The sequence below is a fragment of the Schistocerca cancellata genome, chromosome 1, assembly GCF_023864275.1.
Source record: "Schistocerca cancellata isolate TAMUIC-IGC-003103 chromosome 1, iqSchCanc2.1, whole genome shotgun sequence".
Taxonomy (NCBI): Eukaryota; Metazoa; Arthropoda; class Insecta; order Orthoptera; family Acrididae; genus Schistocerca; species Schistocerca cancellata.
Genome location: NC_064626.1, coordinates 763,075,818 through 763,095,674, shown reverse-complemented (window position 1 = coordinate 763,095,674; position 19,857 = coordinate 763,075,818). Strand labels below are relative to the sequence as shown.

Below are 19,857 nucleotides of genomic sequence, written 5' to 3'. Positions count from 1 at the left end.
CAAAAGAACCATCAATGCATTTGTATTAAGTAACTAGTTGTACCCAGCTACGCACTGCTGTGGCTCAGTCTTATTAGATGGTAAAGAGAATGCACACTTTGTAACACACGAGTATGCAGGTAAGTCCTAATCTCCTTCTCCCCCTGTCTCTGTCGATCTCCTCCTTTCTGTTCTGTACTTCCATTTCTCCTCACATGTCTGTCCAGCTCCTCCCTCCCTTTGACCTTGAGCCTTGTTTTATTGTTGTTGCAAATTCATATTCTGTAGCAGTTCTCTAACCGCATGCCCATAAGCCAGAAATATATCTTTCCTGTTTTCTGTGAAGACCATCTGGAAGGAAGAAAACAAAGCAACATATTGTGTGTGTGTGTGTGTGTACGATTTCTGGTAACCATGTTTTCCATTTATATATACCATATATATTTAGATATTATATATATTTATAAGTATATACAACCCAATGTCAGTCTGAATGTTATAGTGTAAAAATTTGAAGTAAATAGGCCAAGAACTTTTGAAGATATTTGGTAAAATGTTTCCCCTTTATATAATACGTATTTATTTATAAGTAATAATATATTTTATAAAAAAAAAATAGGCACATAAAACACAGGCTTTTTTGCACAGAAAGTTGTATCAAAATTTAAAAGCAATTGCTGAAGAATTTCCAGAGATGTAAGATTTTTAACAAAAACATTTACATTTTTCTTTATATAGATCACAAAAACCATGGAAACCCTATCTCCGGATTGCCCAATATTCATTAATGCATGTTCACTAGATGAGCAGTTACTTTATCCATATTACTTACAACACGTGCAATTTCTTTCAGGCCACAAAGCCATGCCACATTACAAGTTTTGCCAATGGACTGTAAGACAGAATGTTGGAAATACCCAGTTCCCAGGTTGTGTTTTATTTACAGATTAGTTATGTGATTCTTGGAGGTTGGGTGAATGATGTTTAAGAATGAATGAAAAGCACATTAAGCATCTCAGTAGTGTGATTAGAAAGAGGGCCACCGTAGGATAGAATTGCACCAAACTCAACAAATATTTATTTCCCGACATATGTTTACAGGTCACCCTTTTCACTAATTTTGACCAGCATTATTCTCCTGTAAAAATATGCACCCTGCATATGGAGTATCTATTGTTATCAGAAAATGGAAAGCTGACATCAATCTAAAGTTTCTTTAAAAATCACATTGCTTTACTATGCATAATCCAGGGATTATTTCACAGTGATTTAAGATCTGTTACTATAATACAATGAAAATAAATAGCGCCAAAATACATACAAACAGAATACTTAAGAATGTTTATGAGGATAACACAGGTGGCCATCCGTTGCTTTGCTGAAGGAACAATCCTGTCTACCTGAAATTATGAAGGAAAACCACAAAAACCCTAAATCCAGATAGCTGGGCAGGTCAAACTCCATCCTCCCGAATATGAAGTTGTGCACAGCAAACACTATGGACACCGGGAATTCCACAACTATGAACATGGATGTCTCTATGTCCTTCCTGTAATCTATCTGGGAAAATGAGACTGTATCCCCCTTGATGACTGAGATGTTTAGTTCAGGAGACTGACAAGATGTTCCTATCATGCACTATAGCTCTTGGTGCATTTGCTTGTGACAGATTCACTTTGTGATTATGAACAGAAATGCAACAGATGTTTTAATGCTCCCCTTTGGTTATGAACCCTACCGAGTCGTAATCTTTAACCGTGTAGTATGTGTTATTTATGAAGTGCATTTTTAGCTGCCTTTTTAAGTACAGCAGAACCTCCATTATTCAACCTTTGATTAACCCAACCCTTGGATTATCTGACCATGTGTCCAACCAATTGATTGCACTCCATGTCGAACAGCATGCTTGGGTGATGCTGTGTGGGTTTGGGTTTGTCTGGAAAGATGTACGAGGAGGAGGGGAGGGGGGGCACTTTCAGGCCCTATCATAAAAGAAAAAGCTATTCAGTTGCATCACAAGCTGAGGGTTAAGGAAGACTAATCCCAAGCAAGGTTGGCATCGCCAGTGGAAAAATCATCAGGTGTAAGGCAATTTGCTATTTCAGGTGGAGAACCTTCTGTTGATGATGATGATGATGATGATGATGATGCATGTAGGGAGTTCGTTGAAAAATTTGAAAAAATAGTCAGAAAACAAACTGGTAACTGATCAATTATACAACATTGACAGGACTGGGCTAAATGACAAAATGCTCCCTCAAAAGACCCTTGCCTCAAAGAATGAAACAGTTGCCAGCATGAAACTAACAAAGAACAGGCTGAGCAAGCAACATGCAGCAATGCAAGTAGTGACTATAACCTGCAATTGTTTGTAATTGGCAAATCTGAGAAACCAAGAGCCTTCAAAAACAAACATGTCAGTACTTCCCGTTTATTATAAAGCTAAGAGAAAATAATAATGCTTGGATGAATGGTAACTTGTTTTTAAAGAATGGTTTTTGATACATTTGTTCTGGCTGTTAAAAAATACTTTAAATCAAAACCCTACCACACCACACTATTTTATTGCTAGACAAAACGCCAAGCCACCCTTCTGAGTCTGAACTTCAACAAGATAACATAAAAGCTATGTTTTTGTCCCTCCACATGACTTCAGTAATCCAGCCAACAGGCTAGGGAGTTACTGATTGGTTAAAATGACATTACAGGAGGAAATACGTACAACAGTGCTTTGTTACAGAAAATGGAAGAGGGTTGTGATCATCTTGAAGAAGAAGAAAAAAAAAAAAAAAAGCTGCAATATAAAAGATGCAATTTATACCGTTGCTCAATCTAGGCAACAACTTACGAAAATCACTCAACAAAAAAATCGCGGAAGGAAGCTTGGCCTATCCTAACCCAAGAGCAAGAACTTCCAGAAACTAAAGAGATAGCCACTCCTGATTTAGTGACTGATTTGCAGACTCTTCCGAATTATATCCAGCATGTTAATGTAGAGGAATGGTTAACAGAAGGTGATGTCACTGCTGTTACCAATGAAGAAATTTCGAGATAAACAGATCATTGATCTTGTTTTGCAACAGTATAGTGTGAGCAAGAGAAATCAGATGGTGAAGAAAAGGAAGAGGACAAAAAGATCAGTCACTCTACAGCAAAGGAGACTGCACTGGAGACTGCCCTCAACCCTCAAATATTTGAAACAAGAGTCAACCACTACAGCTGTGTACATATTGTGGGCAAAGAAGTGGCATGACGCAGCCACAAAGTCAAGGTTAGGGGGAAAAAAGGCATTTGACACTTTTAAATAGATTTTCAGTGTATAAAATTTTCAGTTTTCCTTTCTCGTTATTAGGAATGTACTTTCAAAACATAATTTTGATTTAGTACATAGTTTGGAGCTCTGTAAATGATGTGTTTAATTCTCCTGTGATTATCAAACACTTTCAGTGTTCCATCTGCATCCTTGTCTCAAAAGTGACGGTTAATCAAGGTTCTACTATACATGTCTGTTAGTAACATTTTCATTTCATTGGGCAAATTGTTATACAATATTATTCCCTGGTAGAAAATGATGTTTTGAGTTTTTTATTTGTTTATCCTTTGGTAAATGCAAGTCCAAACTTGTTCTTGTTCCATTATTAGTATACAACCATTAGTGTAATACTTTTTAATGCATTCACTGATATGTACAACAGACTGATAGGTGTACTCACTTGGTGCAGTATGGATACTACTCCTTTAAAATGGTTCTTTATAATGAGCCCAACTACTACTTTCAGTTATTACTCTTATAAAATCTGCGTCCATGACAGTGTAATTATTCACGCCAACATTCTCACTTATTCACGCCAAAATTCTCCATACGGTATGATGTGGTGTGGGATGATCTATGTGACTGGAAATGAACATACTTCGTATGCCACAGTTGCAGTGTAAAAGCTTTTATTGTTCTGAGATGACTAGTTTCAACAGCCCTATGCTGCCATGATTTGATCTAAGATGAACACATGAAGGGATGAGGGAGGGCGCTGCAATTAGTTTCACTAATCACATGAAATACAAAATTTCATATACCTAATGGAACTCATTATAAAATCGCCATCTTACATTACATGAAGTCAAAGTATAAAAGGCAGTCCACACGTATACATGTTGTGTACATAAGGTACATGACTGTGTTGCTCTTCAACATCAAGTGTCAGATTCTGTATACCACTAATAAAGCAGCCACTGTCCCAGTTAACTATGTTGTTACATGATCTTAGTGGCTTCTTTGATGACAGAATCCTAGCAGGAAGATGCATGGGATAATATTGCAATTTCATCAAACATAATCTTATGTTTGTTTATGAGGCTGTGTTCACAACAAGGATTTGTCAAAAGTGTGATATTTAGTGTGGCATCAGTGCTCTGTGCAGTGTTCTGAAACTGTCCATATTGACCATAACGACTACACTCAACAGATATTTCATAAATTACACAAACTGTTTTGAAAATGGATTGAATATCACATGTCTGCCCAGTACTCTGCCTATATTACTTGTTGCACTTCTGAAGAGGGGAAAGAGAGGTATAGGCTGATGTCTTCTGGTGATTGAGTAACTCTGGGTTTTTTTTTTTTTTTTTTTTTTTTTTTTTTTTTTTTTTTCTTAGAGACAGGTAACAAAATATATTGGTCTCTACAGGCCTTCTTCCAGAACGCATTTCTAAGTTATCAACCTCGTAATTCAGGTGTTTGTTATTAAAGACTGTTTAACCTTTATGTATCAGTGTATTTAAAAATTATTTCTTTTGGGCTAGGTGATGAAAGCTTTAAGCGTTAAGATATAGCTCAGTCAGCATTGGCTTCCAGTAAACGGAGTGCCCTAGTCATCCATCTGATGTTCATGTAGACCATCTAAAAATGATAAGCTTCCTTCTCTCTCCTTCTCAACAGTGAATTTGATATTTGGGTGCATACTATTCATGTGATCACATAACAGATTAAAGGATTATATTCCATATGGCCAAATCATAGAGGCGTCATTGTAGCGAAAGAAGCAAAATCGACTTAAAAAACGAGTTGAATTTATCACATTTTTTGAAATGCTCCACTGAAAAATTAGCCACTCCTGGAGGCAATGGAGAACTCATGGCTATTCTGGCAGTCATTCCATAAAATTTACCACTATACAAAAAGTATGGGGTCACCACAGCATGGCCAAATAGTTTGGTAGTCTTGGGAGGAAAATTGTCTGCTAGTACTGTAATATACGAGGGAGGTCAAATGAAAACTTTAAATATTTTATTAAAATATTATTTATTGTGCAGAAGTGGTACAAAGCTGTATCACTTTTCAAAGTAATCTCCCCCACGCTCAATAGTCCTCCAGTGCTTACAAAGTGCATAAATTTAGAAAAAAATGATTTTGGTAGTCCACACAACCACTCACGCAGCGCGTGGCAAACCTCTTCATCAAAACGGAACTTCTTTCCTCCCATTGCATCTTTGAGTGGGCCAAACATATGGAAATCACTTGGGGGCAAGGTCTGGTGAGTATGGTGGATGAGGAAGACACTCAAAATGCAGGTCTGTGATTGTTGCAACTGTTGTACGGGCAGTGTGGGGCCTTGCATTGTCATGTTACAAAAGGACACCTGCCGACAGCAACCCATGTCGCTTTGATTTGATTTCAGGCCGCAGATGATTTTTTTGGAGATCTGTGTATGATGCACTGGTGACAGTGGTCCCTCTAGGCATGTAATGCATCAAAATTATGCCTTTTTCGTCCCAAAATAGAGTCAGAATAACCTTCCCTGCTGATTGTTCTGTTCGAAACTTCTTTGGTTTTGGTGATGAGGAATGCCGCCATTCCTTGCTCGCTCTCTTCTTCCGGTTGGTGGAAGTGAACCCAGGTTTCGTCCCCAGTAACGATTCTTGCAAGGAAGCCATCCCGTTCTCGTTCAAAGTGCCGAAGTAGTTCTTCACAAGCATCAACACGTCGTTCTCTCATTTCCGGAGTCAGCTGCCATGGCACCCATCTTGCAGACACTTCGTGAAACTGGAGCACATCGTACACAGTGTGGTGTGCTGACCCATGACTAATCTGTAAACATGCTGCAGTGTCATTCAGTGTCACTCGGCGGTTTTCCTTCACTATGGCTTCAACTGCTGCAATGTTCTGTGGAGTCACAACTCATTGTGCCTGACCTGGATGAGGAGCATCTTCCACTGAAGTCACACCATTTGCAAACTTCCCACTCCATTCGCAGACTTGCTGCTGTGATAAACATGCATTACCGTACTGAACCTTCATTCGTCGATGAATTTCAATAGGTTTCACATCAACACTACGCAAAAACTGAACAACACAACGCTGTTCTTCCCTGGTGCAACTCCCAAGTGGGGCGGCCATCTTTATACTGATACTGCGACAGTATGTGTGCATCTGCACTATGCTGCCACCTACAGGCCATTCTGCACGCTGTTTGTAACACTTACCAACTTACTAGATAACGGCGCGAAATTTTGATTTGTTATTAGAAATTTAAGGTTTTCATTTGACTCACCCTCTTATTTGCACAGGGAATTTTGCGAACAGAGACACCATATCCAAACTGGTCATAATTTTGTCTGGATTCATTCTGATTAGCTTAATTATATTCACAAACATTTGATAGTTTTTAATATGATGTTCACAGGGACCAACATATGGCTCTTGTTTGGCCTTCACTAGCTTGTAAGTTGGAGAACCTATAGCATTAACAGTAGATCACAATGGACCACAATTCGTGGATTTTAGGCAAACCATACAGCCTTCAGAGCCTAGAGACTGTGTTCACAGATTCTTTATTACATTGTCTGGTAGGCCTGAATTCTTCAGTAGCTGGGATGGAGTGATACAGAAAATTTCCATTTTTAGACGTTCTACTTGAACAAAAATCAGAGCGCAATTAGGGCACTCTGCTTACCAGTAGCTAACACATACTGACCTATATCCCAGAGCACAAAGCATTCATTATCCAGCCCAAATGAAAGCAGTTTTAAATATGCTGATACAAAATGCTGCAATTGCTTGTGACAAGGAACATGTGGATTACGAGATCAGATATCTAAGAAACTTGTTCTGGAAAGAGGACTGTAGCAGCTGAGATATTAAGTTGGCCATCTCTAAGAAACAAAAATGCAGAGATACTCAATCATCAGAAGATGATCAGCCTACGGCATTCCTTCCTTTTTTGGGAATGCCAACAAATAAAAATAGGCAGAGTCCTGGGTAGACATGGTATTCAATACTTTTTGGGCCACCCACAAAAAGTAAACAGATGCTGCGCCCTGTAAAAAAGTGCTGGCCTTGGTATTTCTGGAATGATTATGTTTGACAAAATGCAAGATTATCTCATACATCTACCCACTGGAATTCTGTCGTCAAAGAAACCACTGAGATCAGAATGTGTATGAACAACTTTAACCAAGACAGTGGCTGTACAGTTAGGGGCACACAGAAACAGGCATTTGATGCTGAAAGGCAACAGAGAAATCAGATGAGTTATCCACCACCTATCAAAACCAGCATTACTACCAATGTTCTACTGTCACAGACACCAACATAATCTCTGCCAGCATACAGAAGTTCTCCAACTCTGTGATGACTCCCCGAAATACTTAGACCAACTAAATAAAGCACCCAATGGCCTACTGAAATCTACTGACGATGACGAAGGAGGAAGTTGTCGTAGGCTTGAGAGTATATGTCTGCTGTTGCAAGAACTTTGTAGTATTTACCGAAATGTGTCATGTTACGTGCCTTTGATCACCAGAAAAGAATCCCATACATAAGAACTAAGCATGTGTAAGAACAGTATGTCGCCACAACACATTGGTCATTAAACTGCTGCTAGAAACAAAAGCATAACTTGTTGACAATATTCTTTTCATGGCATCATTGTGTGTTCTTTCCATTTTCCTTGACAATCGCTTTTCATCCCTTGAAACTTTGTGTCTGCTACACAATCTATAGGTTTAAGATATCTATGCTCAAAGCAAGAGCTGTTTTCCTTCTTTGTGCCAAAGTACATGCCGATCCCCCCCCCCCCCCCCCCCCGATGTTAATTTATTACACACTGTTCACTTGTTTCATTAGCCTTCTCTTATTAGGACTTCAGGTGTTTTATCAGTAACTGTGATGTTGCTGTCATCAGCAAAGACAACTTTTCTCCATGTCTTATACTCCCTAGAAAGTTACGGTTACACATCAAGAACAGAATTGGGCTCAATACACTAGTGTGAGTTACACTTATTTCTATATGTTTCTTACAATGATGTAGGAAAAGACAGATTGCTACTTTTGGTAAAGGTGACAAGTTTAGTTGAAGACAGGCGCAATTAAAAGATATTTACACTTAAGTTTTCAGCCACAGCCTTTGTCAGAAAAAGAAAGAGAAACACACCATTCATTCACATAAGCAGTCATGTGTGCGTGAGATGTACTTGTGTGAATGAATGGTGTGCGTTTCTCTTTTCTTTTTCTGGCACAGGCTATGGCCAAAAGCTTATGTGTAAGTGTCTTTTAATGATGCCTGTCTGCAACTATATGTGTCATTTTTACAGTGAGTAGCAATCTATCTTTTCCTATGCTGTTGATGTTCCAACCCAGAGTTTCCATTGTTTTACATGTTTCCTGACTGGCAACTGTTTCACTAACAATTTATCACTGGCAGATGTGTGAACTCTATCCTTTGCACCCATTTTTCAGGAAAGACTGAAACCACTCATTTGCTGTTCTCCTATAGCCAATGTTTCTAGTTTGTTTAATAGTATTTTATGATTAACACGGTCAAAAACATTGGAGAAGTCTAAGAAAATGCCTGTAACAAAGCCATCCTTGTTGCGAGCTTCAAGTAGCGCTTTTGTAAACTCTTATGGCCAGTACTGTCCCTTTTCGGAAGAGAAAATGTGCTTCTTTAAGGTGCTCATTTTTATTCATGTACACATCCCATGGCTGTTTTAATTATTTTGAAAAGACTGACAGTAATGAAATCAGCTTGCTTTCTATACTCTCTGCGTTACCTTTCTTCAGTATGGGCGCAACTCATGCCTGCTTTAAGTATTCTGGAAAAATACCCGAACTAAAGAACACTTTTATAATGTCTGTTAAGGGAGTCTGTATGCTGTCTCTGCACTTCTTCAGAATAGAGACTGGAACCTCATTATGCTTGCTGGCTTGTTTTCTAATTTCTGGATTGTCTTCTTGACTTCAAGCTCTGTTATGAGAAACATCACAGTTGGTTGGATGGTTGGGTGATTTAAAAGTGTGTGTGTGGAGGGGGGGTGGGGCAAACAGCTAGGTCATTGGTCCCTTGTTCCGAATAAAACAGTGCCACAAGGGTGAGAATGAAACAAGCAAGACTGAAAATGGAGAGAAAGGAAAAACCACAAGAACGACAGAAGGGCAACAAACACTTAAATGGAAAAAAAGGGGAAAAGAAAACCACAGAAACACAAAAAACAGGTAGAAGAAATTAAAACAACAAAACAGATTACCACAGCTGGCTGACCATAAGAATAAAAAGGAGAAGCCTGCCACTCTGAAACACATTAAAACCTCCACCCTAAAAGCTCTAGGGTGGAGGACATAGAGGGACAAAGGACATGTGCTAAAATTTAGATCAAATGATAAAACCCACTCTCACGAATAAAACGAAAACTAAATCAGCCGATGTGGTGGTGTCAGATAAAATTAGCGGCACCAAGTCCAGTAACCAAAGATTTCGTCGCAGGGCAGTCAAAGTGGGACAGTGCATCAGAATATGGGCCACTCTCAACCAGGCACCCCATCGACACTGAGGCGGGCTTCACGGCGCAGGAGGTAGCCAACGGTCACCCAAGAGTGGCCAATGCGGAGCCGACAGTGAACCACAAAGCTCCTGTGAGAGGCCCACGTGGAGGATGCCACAAATTCGTAGTCTGCTTAATGGCACGAAGTTTGTTATGCATACTGAGACCATGCCATTCCGTTTCCCAACGCCAAAAAAACCTGGCAACGTAAAAACGAATGTAGGTCAGTTACTGGAATTTCAGTCTCCATAAGCGGTTTTCGTGTAGCCTGTTTGGCCAGCCTGTCAGGAGTTCATTGCCTGGGATTCCAACGTGTCCTGGGGTCCACACAAACACCAATGAATGACCAGACCATTCCAGGGCATATATGGACTCCTGGATGGTCGCTACCAAAGGATTATGAGGGTAGGCTGCTCCAGGAGTCAGTACACAGGAGAAACGACTCCCCAGAGCATGAACGGATGTGCTCAAGAGCACGAGAGACAACCAACAGCTCTGCAGTGAAAACATTGCAGCCATTGGGCAAGGAATGCTATTCAATATGTCCTCCATGGACGTACGCAAAGCTGACGTGACCATCAGCCATCAAGCCATCAGTGTAAATCACTTCATGGCCTCGGTACATGTCAAGAATCGAGATGAAGTGACAGCGGAGAGCTGCAGGGTGAACTGAGTCCTTTGAGCCACGTGAAAGGTCCAGGCGAAGCCGCAGCCTAGGTGTACACCATGGAAGTGTACGCAATTGGACCTTGAGTATAGGTGGTGAAGGCAAGGATTCCAGTTCAGATAGAAGGGATTGGACGCAAACTGCAATTGTAAGCCCTGAACTGGGCCTCTGATGTGGAAGATGAACCGCCATGGGTGGGAAAAGGAGACGGTAATTTGGATGCGCAGGAGAACTAAGAACGTGTGAAACGTAACTGGCAAGCAGTTGTGCACGACTGACCTGCAATGGAGGAACTCCAGCCTCTGCAAGGACGCTTATCACCGGACTCGTCCTAAAAGCTCGTTACTAGTCGAACACCACAGTGGCGCACTCGGTTGAGTAAATGCAACACTGAGGGTGCCGCCAAACCATAAACCAGACTCTCATAGTCAAGGCGGGACTGAACAAGGGTTCCGTATAGCTGCAGCAGCGTAGAGTGATCTGCACCCCAGTTGGTATTGCTCAGGCAGCAGAGGGCATTGAGGTGCTGCCAGCACTTCTGCTTAAGCTAACTAAGGTGAGGTAGCCAAGTCAATCAGGCGTCGAAAACCAGTTCTAAAAATCAATATGTCACCACTACTGTGAGGGGATCGTCAGTAAGGTAAAGTTCTGGTTCCGCATGAACAATACGACGCCAACAGAAGTGCATAACACATGACTTTGCAGCCAAAAACCAGAAACTGTGGGCTAGAGCCCATGATTGCACCTCGTGGATGGCTCCCTGTAGGCGTCACTCAGCAACACCACTACTGGTGGAGCAGTACAAAATGCACGAGTCTTCTGCATACAGAGAGGATGAGACGGACGGCCCTACAGCTGCTGCTAGACTGTTAATGGCCACTATAAATAGAGACATACTCAATACAGGGCCCTGCGGGACCCCCTTCTCCTGGATATGGGGGGAATGATGGGAGGCACCAACTTGGACACGAAAAGTAGGAAGCAACAGGAAATTCTGGATAAAAATCTGAAGTGGGCCTCGGGTACCCCACTCGTATAATGTGCCAAGGATATGATGTTGCCAAGTGGTGTACGGCAACAGGGTGTTGGCATCTGCAAAAGGCTGTTCGGATGGCAGACTCGAGGGACACAAGATTATCAGCGGTAGAGCGACCCAGGCGGAAGTCACCTTAGCACGGAGCCAGTAGGCCATATGACTCCAGGATCCAACCCAACCACCAACATACCATACATTCCAGCAGCTTACAAAGAACGTTAGCGATGCTGATGAGCTGATAGCTATGCACATCAAGTGGGTTTTTGCCAGGTTTGAGCACTGGTATGATGGGGCTCTCCTGCCAGTGCGATGGAAAGACGCCATCACACCAGATCCGGTTGAGGATCACGAGGAGATGTTACTTGTAGTCAGATGAGAGATGTTTAATCATCTGATTGTAGATCCGATTGGGCCCAGGAGCTGTGTCGGGGCAATGTGCAAGGGCACTGAGGAGCTCCCACTCTGTAAATGGGTGTTATAGGGTTCACTGTGGTGTCTTCCATCTGCTGTTTGAGAGTGTGAAAGACTGTGGGCTAATTCTCCAACACAGAGGTGTGAGAATAGTGCTCAGCAAAGTGCTTTGCAATCGCATTTGCATCAGTAGATAACATGCCATTTATGTTAATACCAGGAACACCTGCTGGGGTCTGGTACCCAAAAACTCGTTTGATCTTTGCCCAGACTTACGAAGTTGACGTATGGCACCTAATAGTCGACATGTACCTCTTCTAACAATCCTGTTTCCACCTTTTGATATGCTGGCGAATGCGGGCATGGAGCCGTTTAAAGGCTATGAGGTGCTCCAAGGGAAGGGTGCCACTTATGCCACTGTAGAGCTTGCCAACGCTCCTTAATTGCCTCAGTAACTTCCAGCGACCACCAGGGGACAGTCTTTCACCGGGGGCACCCTAAATAACGAGGAATTGTGTTTTCCACCACAGAAACAATCTTTATAGTTACCTGCTCAACCACCACATCAATGTTACCGTGTGGGGGACATTCAATGGTGACAGTAGAGGTGCAAGTTTCCCAGTCCACCTTGTTTAAAGCCCATATGGGCAGGCGTCCATGGGCCTGACGCCAAGCAGTGACAGGAAGATGGTGAAGTGGTCACTGCCACACAGGTCCTCATGTGCTCTCCAGTAGATAGATGGGAGAAGGCCAGGACTGCAAACCGAGAGATCAATGGCCGAATATGTGCCATGTCCCACACTGAAATGTGTGGCGGCCCCAGTATTTTAGAGGCAGAAGTCGAGTTGTGACAGTAAATTTTCGACATCTCTGCCTCTGCCAGTAAGAACTGTGCCACCCTACATGGGGCTATGAGCATTAAAATCTCCCAAAAGTAGGAAAGGTTTAGGGAGTTGTTCAATCAGTGCAGCCAATGCGTTCAGGGGTACTTCACCATCTGGAGACAGTTATTTCCTGCCTTGTCCTTAGCCTGACAGCCACAGTTTCCTAAGGGGTTTGAAGGGGCACAGGTTCACTGCATACTGAGTCCAGGACACAGACGCAAACTCCACCTGACACACTATTATAATTGCTACAGCTCCTGTAGTATTCCTTATAGCCACGGAGGGCAGGGGTCCGCATTGCCAGGAACCAGGTTTCCTTGAGCGCAATGCAGAAAGCAGGTTTAAAGCTTTACAGTTGCCATAGCTCAGCAAGTTGGTGGAAAAAACCACTGCAATTCCACTGGAGGATGGCGTTATTATGAGGCTGGGAAGGCATGAAACGCGCAAGGAGGCAGGTTATGCCTCAGGGTCACCTGCTGCCGCCAATCGAGTATTTGTAGCCATTTCTATGGTGGATGAGGCATTACTGAGATACAGGTCCGCAGGGGACACTAAGATCTCCACTGCGTCCTCAGATGCAGAACTGCTAGGGAGTGGTGTTGTTGGGGCCTGTTTCTTAGCAGACATCTTCTTAGTTCACTTGCTCTCTCACTTCTCTTTAGGGGATTGCTGGGAAGATTTCTCTGAAGCAGCTTCAGGCACGGAGGAAGACCGTGAAGCTCTTTGTCCAGCAGCTGTTGGCTCCATGAGCCACTGGCGAGTGTCCGCCGTGGCATTAGTGGAGACCTTGGAAAACAGGGCCCCAAGGGACCCCTTCTGCATGAGAAGAGCCGGAGGAAGCTGTTGCTTCTCCGGCAGGAAGGAGGGGACCGATGTCCACTGCATTCGGGGAGGGGGTGGGGGGCTTGCTCCCGAAGTAGGTGCTTTGAGAGCAATGGAGGAATATTTTCCCCTTACCACGAAGGGAATGCATAACTGTTTTTCAAATCCAATTTTACAAGGGAAAACCTACAAGTATTGCTCCAATTTAATCCTCGTATCACTGAATAGATGAGTGAAATAAGTATTAGTGTCAATGCTGTTGAGAAACAGCTGAAATCATTCAAATTGAACAAAGCTCCAGAGCAAGATGGAATCCCTATCAGATTCCATTACCGAATTTGGGATTGAGCCCTCTTTTAACTATGCTCAATCATTGATCTTTCACACAAAAAACCATGCCCAGTACGTGGAAGAAAGCACAGGTCACACCCAGTTACAAGATGGGTAGTAGAAGTGATCCACAAAATTACCATCTAATACCCTTGACATAGATTTGTTGTAGACTTTTAGAACGTATTCTGAGCTCAAACATAATGAAGTATCTTGAACAGAATGACCTCCTCAGTGCCAACCAGCAAGGACTCCAAAAAACCTGGTCATGTGAAACCCAACTCTCACTTTTCTCACAGGACACACTGAAAGCTTTGGATCAAGACAGTCAGGTAGATGTAATATTTCTTGATTTATGGAAGGCATTTGATTCATTACCACATCTACATCTATTGGCAAAAGTTCTATCAAATGGGGTAGCAAGTGAAATTTTGACTGGACTGAGAACTTTCTGGTATGGAGGATGCAGAATGTTATCTTCGATGGAGAATCACCATCAGATGCAAAGTAACTTTGGGTGTGCCCCAAGGAAGTGTGTTTGGGCACTTGGTGTTCGTGTCGTATATTAATGGCCTAGAAGACAATATTAACAATAACCTCAGACTTTTTGCAGAAGATGCAGTTATCTATAATGAAGTACTGTCTGAAAGAAGCTGCATAAATATTCAGTCACATCTTCTAAAATTTCAAAGTGGTGCAAAGATTGGTAACTTGCCTTAAATGTAAAAAAAAATTAAAACTGTGCACTTCATAAAATGAAAATGACTATAACATCAATGAGTAACTGTTGAAATTGGTCAACTCATACAAATACCTTAGTGTAGCACTCTGCAGGGATATGAAACGGAAAGATCACGTAAGTTCAGTCATGGGTAATGTGGATGGCATACTTCAGTCTATTGGCAGAATACTGGGGAAGTGCATCTAGACTACAAGGGAGATTGCTTACAAATCACTTGTGTGACCAGCTCCAGACCATTTCTCCAAGTGTGTGGAACCTATACCAAATAGGACTAATAGGGATATCAAAGATATACAGAGAAGGGCAGGACGAATGGTCATGGGCTTGTTTGACCCGTGGGAGTGTGTCACTGAGATGTTGAAGGAAGTGAACTGGCAGACTCTTGAAGACAGACTTAACTATCCCAAGAAAGTCCACTAACAAAGCTTCAAGAATTGGCTTTAAATGATGACTCTAGGAACATAATAAAAGCCCCTACATAGCGCTTACATAGAGATTGTGAGGACAAGATTAGAATAATTACAGCATGCGCAGAGGCATTCAAACAATAATTTATCTCATGCTTCATACAAGAATGGGATGGGAAGAAACCCTAATAATTGGTACAATGGGACATACCCTCTGCCATGCACTTCATGGCAGTTTGCAGAGTATAGATGTAGATGTACACACACATACAGATTTATGCTGATCTTTCATGTTGCGAGCTACCTTCCTATGCTATGATTATTGCAATGAGATTGAGTTTACTGCAGTAATGCCTCGTCTGCATAGTTGTAAAGCGTTCACTTTCTAAAAGGATAGCAGTTTTCGAAATCAGTTCTAATTTTGCTGCGAAAGTTGTATCCTGTCACATATGTCACTGCTACTTTGATTGAGCTGTTAAATAACTGATGAATCTTAGCCCCCTATGTCATATGTCTCCTGGCAATTTCACAGGAGCAACCAGTCAACTACTTCGTGAATACAATGTTAGATCACCACAAAACAAGAGAATGTTTCTGAACAGATTCGAAGCAGCTGTCAGTGATACAAACCTGCATTTTATTACTCCATATCATTGATGTATTAATCTATGAGCCATAATACAATGTATTAGTCTAGTATCCATAATATCTCTAAGCTTTGGTGGTATTAATGATATTCTAGTTTTGTATGACAAGACTGGATGTAGATACAGTCCGCTTGCGTAATATCTTACTGTTTCTTGGCATTTTGGACACAGTCGTTCTGCACCCATTTTTAGTTTTGTTAAAATAAACTTTTGTTGAAAGTCGAACATGGTAAGTGTGTAGCCCATTTATGTTTTTTCCAATGATGTAATTTGCTGATAGTTTGAAGCCATCCCTTAGATCAGTATCTGGAAGCGCAGCTACGCTGAAAGCTGACTGGAGTAAGCTGTAGGTAGCAGAGAGAACATTGTGAACTTTCTATGAAGCACTGCTAGTGCAATTCACATTTGGGAATATTGCTGATGATGTTTGGCATCTTGTGATTGTTCACTCACTTTTAGGATTGGTGTTAAGTGATCCTGCTAAATTCTTGTAATATTCTCCTTCCAATCAGATGGAAGTAATTTGAATAATCATTGTGCTTATATGACTTCAAGATCATTCCATGCTTAAATTCAACTGGTTTTGTATTTCATGTTGTGAACTATCTGCATTAACTACTACCAGAGCAATGGCAGATACTTATACAAAGAAGTATCATGTTTGCTCTGTGGTGCCTTGCTCATCTTGTGATCTAAGGCAAGGGTAGTTGCTGGTTCAGATCTCACTGGACTACCGATTTGTTTCGCTTCAGTTTTTCCCCCTCTTCCCCCCCCCCCCCCCCCTCTTTTTCTCCTCTCTCTTTTGCAAATTGCCAGAATGATATTCAGTAACAAAATGCTTAGAAAATATTTGTATTTCATCAACTGAATGATTTCCCTATTTCTACTATTAATCATCAAGCTTTTTCTGTAATGCATTCACTGTCAATGTTGTTGTTGTTGTTGTTTTGTCTTCAGTCCAGAGACTGGTTTGATGCAGCTCTCCATGCTACTCTATCCTGTGCACGCATCTTCATCTCCAAATAACCACTTCAACTTACATCCTTCTGAATCTGCTTAGTGTATTCATCTCTTGGTCTCCCTCTATAATTTTTACCTTCCAATACTAAACTGGTAATCCCTTGTTGCCTCAGAACATGTCCTACCAACCGATCCCTTTTTCGGGTCAAGTTGTGCCACAAATTCCTCTTCTCCCCAATTCTATTCAGTACCTCCTCATTAGTTACATGATCTACCCATCTAATATTCGGCGTTCTTCTGTAGCACCACATTTCGAAAGCTTCTATTCTCTTCTTGTTTAAACTAGTTATTGTCTATGTTTCACTTCTATACATGGCAACACTCCATGCGAATACTTTCAGAAAAGACATCCTGACACTTAATTCTATACTCAATGTTAACAAATTTTTCTTCTTCAGAAACGCTTTCCTTGCCATTGCCAGTCTACATTTTATATCCTCTCTACTTCGACCATCATCAGTTAAGCCGTGTCTCCGCAATATCCTTTCTTTCAGGAGTGCTAGTTCTGCAAGGTTCGCAGGAGAGCTTCTGTAAAGTTTGGAAGGTAGGAGACGAGGTACTGGCAGAAGTAAATCTGTGAGGACGGGGCGTGAGTCGTGCTTGGGTAGCTCAGTCAGTAGAGCACTTGCCCACGAAAGGCAAAGGTCCCGAGTTCGAGTCTCGGTCCGGCACACAGTTTTAATCTGCCAGGAAGTTTCGTTTAATGAAAGTACAGATTAAAAGGATGTGAGAATTATCAAGTGTTTAGGGGGAAAGAATATACACAGAGAAATTGCACTTATGATTGATTATTGTGACGGTTCTACATCGCCCAGTTACCTGGAAAAACTATAATGTAGATATTCATTAATATATATGTAGAGGAAATACATCGCCTAGTTACTTGGAAAAACTATCATGTAGCTATTTATTAATATGTATATGTACATGTATAAGAACAATGACGATTCTATATCACATAGGTACATAAGGACATAAAAACTATGAAAATTTTACATCTAGTATACCTAAGTAGGAAGCGTGAATAAGGAAAGAGAACATAAGCCAGAGAGGTCAGTCTAACAAATATTCTAATGACTTGTAGGATAGTGGGACTCTTATAACCCAAGTAAGAGTATCAAGTATTGAATACTGTACATGGGCATGGAGTAGATACTGGAAACGTAGAAGTGGATGAGTAATGAAGGACTCCAGGGTATAAAAGAGAAGTATGAAAAAGCGAGGGTAAAGTGTGAAGTAGATTTTAATTTTACCACATAATATTTAATTATAGTGTACACAAAGGTGTGTACTAGGGCAATTAACTATGAGGCCTACTCAAGAAGGATAAGGGGAAGCGCACCCAGCATGTATTGGATGAAAAGAGCAGATAGGCAGTCCTAAGAAAGGCTGACCTATACTGTGCAGCAGTGGCACCAAGAAGGGGATTGACCTGAACCATAGGAATTAAAAATGGGGCGTACCTACCAAAACGGAAGGAGAAAGGGTACTCATAGGATCAACCAATATGTGAGGTATAGGTACTGTTTCTAGAGGGGAAAGAGCAGTATTGTGACAAAGGTCACAAAATTTTGTAGAAATTATTCTCGCAAGTTTGAATTCTATACTTCACTAGCATTATTATGTTTTATGAGTGTCAATAGGAACACTTATTTTACCCAGAGTTCCACCAGACAACAAAAAGTTTATAAATAATAAAACCACTGCATACTAAAGGAACAGAACAAAGAATTAGAATAAAGTACTCAAGGGTCTTGAACACCTGGAGTTTGCGATTGGAAATTGAGACAGAGTCCTAACAAATCCTAAATATTAGGAAAGCTTACCAGGTCACCATTGAATATTCGAGTTTGATGTCGAAATGGAGTGAGAGTAGAATAAATGAAATAATAGCTAGATTTTATTCTAAATGAGTACAAAGATCTATGTTAGAACAGTATGGGATATAAATTTACATAATGATTGTATAAAATATCGTGTTCGATTTAGGGGGGGGGGACACGTACTGCTTCGAGAATTTCGGAGTAAATTCTAAAACCACTCAGCCTTCCACTGTTTCGAACACCCGATATTTTAGAGGTGAGTGGGAGAAAGGAGTATGCCCTACTGCACATCGCCTATTTTTATGTGCAGGTTAAAAAACAGTTAGGGGGGAAAGATGGACCCGGCGGCAGACAAGTACCTGCTTTACGGTCCACAGAGTTTCCATGTACAGGTAGAGAAGAACAAGAAAAGTTTATGTAGTATTCTGTACTCTTTAGTGTCTGTGTTGATTGTAAATTGAATATAAATTTCTATGTACATTCATATATTGGACTCGCTTGAGACTTTTGAATTACTTCATGTCTTGGCTGTGAACGATATTTGAATATGTGTAAATGAGTCTAATGTTTAAGGACTAAGTTAGCTTGCAGAAATTGTTGTCTGTGGAACTTGAAAATATAAAGTGATTGAACTGAAAAGTATTCTACGAGTACCCAAATTGTTTCAAGGATAGAGAAGTAGTTTAATAAATTCCTTTAACCAGCTATAGTCTCTGGAGAAGAAGCTTTTGGGGAGATCGACGTAGCTGATTACCCAGAAAAGAGGATCGGCTACACACAACGTGCAAGTTAACTTATTTGAGCAACGTGTGAGCCTTGCAACTCAGTACCACACCGTCTCGTGTCGTCCAAAAGACATTAGAAGCCAGTGTACACTTTCTATCCTCCCTAATTCGACACTCGTCTGTTATTTTATTTCTCAAATAGCGAAACTCATTTACTACTTTAAGTGTCTCATTTCCTAATCTAATTCCCTCAGCATCACCCGATTTAATTTGACTACATTCCATTATCCTTGTTTTGCTTTTGTTGATGTTCATCTTATATCCTCCTTTAAAGACACTGTCCATTCCGTTCAGCTGCTCTTCCAGGTCCTTTGCTTTCATTCAATATTAGTTTGTTACTGTTAAAATTATTATTGTTAATTATTCACTCGTAAGAGCTTTCATGTCCATATTTGGTACTGATGGATGTGACCAGTGACTCTGGAAGAACAGAATGTTGGGTGTTTCACAACACAGAATATCCACTTTGACCTCGGCATTTAATTTCC

General features: G+C 41.1%; 1 protein-coding gene across 4 annotated transcripts in view; it reads right to left on the bottom strand.

Moving 5' to 3' along the window:
- The window catches only part of LOC126186777 (DDB1- and CUL4-associated factor 11), a 111,051-nt gene that overhangs the window by 73,821 nt on the left and 17,373 nt on the right, over positions 1 to 19,857 (bottom strand). The window lies entirely within an intron of this gene.